This window comes from Rhincodon typus, chromosome 5 (genome assembly GCF_021869965.1).
Source record: "Rhincodon typus isolate 14 chromosome 5, sRhiTyp1.1, whole genome shotgun sequence".
NCBI classification, from domain to species: domain Eukaryota; kingdom Metazoa; phylum Chordata; class Chondrichthyes; order Orectolobiformes; family Rhincodontidae; genus Rhincodon; species Rhincodon typus.
Window position 1 is genome coordinate 87,143,921 of NC_063336.1, and position 2,598 is coordinate 87,146,518.

Consider the following 2,598-nt stretch of genomic DNA (forward strand, 5'->3'; position numbering starts at 1 on the left):
TACACTGATAACTAGGGGTCTGAGTAGTACAGTCCAAGGTATATAAGTAACAAGTGTGACAGAACACCAATGCTTCATTGGAGGTTCACTGATGATGTTACCAGCAGGGTGACGAAACATTTGCAACCAAACCAACCGCCAGCTCGACAAGCATGTCTACAACCTCTTCGGGCTCTATCCTATTGTTTACTCCCTACCCCACCCACCTCCCTATTTTCTGCATATAAACTGACGTTTTCCCAGCCACTATCCGTTCTGAGGAAGGGTCACCGGACCCGAAACGTTAACTCTGTTTTCTCCTTCACAGATGCTGCCAGACCTGCTGAGCTTTTCCAGCAACTTTGTTTTTGTTCCTGATTTACAGCATCCGCAGTTCTTTTGGTTCCTACAACCTCAGTACTGTGTACAGTTCTGGTCTCCCTGCTATAGGAAGGATATTAAATTGAAGAGGGTGCAGAAAAGATTTACAATGATATTACGGGGACTGGAGGTTTGAGTTATAAGGATAGGCTGGGACTTTTTTCACTAGAGCATAGGAGATTGATGGGTGACCTAATAGAGATTTAAAAATCAGAAGGGGCATAGACAAGGTGAGTAGCAAAGGTCTTTTCCCTAGAGTAGGGGAGTTCAAAACAAGACAGCGTAGGTTTAAGGTGAGAAGGGAAAGATTTAAAAGGGATCAGAGGTTGGTTCATATGTGGAATGAACTGCTAGAGCCAGTGGGTAGGTTTAACTACAGCTATGAAATTTAAAAGACATTTGGAGAGGTACATGACAAGGAAAGCTTTCGATTGGACATGGGCTAAAGGCAGGCAAATGGGGCAAGTTCAGTTCGGAAACCTTGCTCGCCATGGATGAGTTGGACCGAAGAGTCGGTTTCCGCGCTGCATGACTCTATGGGTGGTCTGTTTTTGAACACTCTGCATTATGTAATGCCCTGAAATAACAGATGGCTGTGGGTTGGAGTCAAATGTAACGCCGGGCGAGCGGTGTGCTAGGAATTACGGTAAGGTTGCTATTATGAGTGTAGCCAGCAGGAGGCGGGCGGCCGCTGTGAGTCGGACGGGAGCCGGTTCCCACAATGCTGCTGCGCCCTGTTTGGAGAGCAGCTTGTACAATGCGGCGGGGCTGAAAGCAAACCCTCCAAGTACTGGTTTTTTCTCCTTAATGTAAGCGCATTTTTTTTTAAACGCCGCTTCACTTTTGCATTTGCAGAAGACGTATCTTTTTAAGAAAAACCGCAAAGGAACAGACGCCTCCAGCGCACTCCGGATTATGTAAGTCATTTTGTTTTCCTTGTATCTAAGAGATTTATTTTTGGGGTTGCTGAAGCCAGGCTGTGTGTTGGAGAGATACCGAGCCGTGGTCTGGCATACACGGGCCTGTGTGGCTGCTGCGAGCAAAGCGGCTGGAAGTCGCTATTTCGGGTTCCTTTGACTGCAACATGTCTGATATAGTGTTGCACCGAGACTTGTCGTTTCTCAATTGCCTGGAAAATGCTTCTTCCCTTCACCTCTTGCCTTGCCCTACCGGCTACGGGCCTGGATATTTCTTGGCTCCGGGTAAGCTTGCTGGTCGCTCCCCCCCCCCCCCGTGTGTTTAACTATAGCATCAATTCAAGGGAAATCCGTTCTTAGACTTGTTTTCCAGAATCGCTTCGCGTTAGTGCATTTTTTTTTTCAAAATACAGTCTGGAAGTTTCAGACCATAGATGACACCCGATTCATCGGCTGTCGGTTTGCTTTGGCTCTGTATATGATCCACTTCACGACTGGAGTTTCCTGTGGCGATAAGAGGCGAAGCAGCCAATTGAAAGAGTATTGCTCAGTATACCTTAACCCCACCCTCTCAAGAATCCACTAACTAGCCTCGGCCAAAAGTTACTAGGAACTTGCTGGCTTTTGTTTTGCTCCGCTGGCTGAGGTCATTGCTGATCACCCTGTGCAGCCGATCGAGTGGAAAACAAATATTTTGCTCAATGGCCGATCTTGAACGAACGGGATTCCTCGTCCACATCAGTGACAGCATAGCGGGTAATGCATAAGTGTATTTTTTTTGTCAGAACACACCACACTGCGCAGTGAAAAGTTCTCATTTCCAGATTTGCATTTAAAAAAAAATGTGGGGCACAGGAGAGGTTGCAAGAAAGTTAAAATCTCTTCACTTTTGGTAATAATCAGAAACAACTGAACAGGCTTGGGCTCTGTGAGATGACGTAGGTGACCTGATGTCTTTAAAATTGTGGAAGGGTTTAATTTACTGTAGATTTTGAGAAGACCATTCTACTTCTGTGTAAGCCTAAAACAGGGACCTTTAATATAAGGTAGTCTCTAAACCAAATAAAGAATTCAGAAGAAATTTGTTAATTACACCGGCTAGAATGTGAAACCTGCACAAGATGTGGTTGAGGTAGGTAATATGCAAGTCTAGTGAAGTCGATAAGATGTCGCACAAAAGGTTCTTATGCAAAACTATGCTACTCGGGTAACAAGGTGTAGAGGTGGATGAACACAGCAGGCCAAGCAGCATCAGAGGAGCAGGAAAGCTGACGTTTCGGGCCTAGACACTTCCTGCTCCTCTGATGCTGCTTGGCCTGCT

The 2,598-nt window shown here is 45.9% G+C and overlaps 1 protein-coding gene across 4 annotated transcripts in view; it reads left to right on the plus strand.

The window, feature by feature from the left end:
* Window positions 1-1,041: 1,041 nt before the first annotated feature.
* Window positions 1,042-2,598, plus strand: part of extl3 (exostosin-like glycosyltransferase 3) — a 130,841-nt gene continuing 129,284 nt past the window's right edge. For 3 of the 4 annotated variants that reach the window (XR_007262131.1, XM_048597304.1, XM_020526878.2), the window contains exon 1: window positions 1,042-1,277. The gene's annotated coding sequence lies outside the window, so the exon portion shown is untranslated. Of the gene's footprint in view, window positions 1,278-1,872; window positions 2,034-2,598 lie in introns of those variants that run through there. The other variant, XM_048597302.1, reaches the window with a different exon arrangement.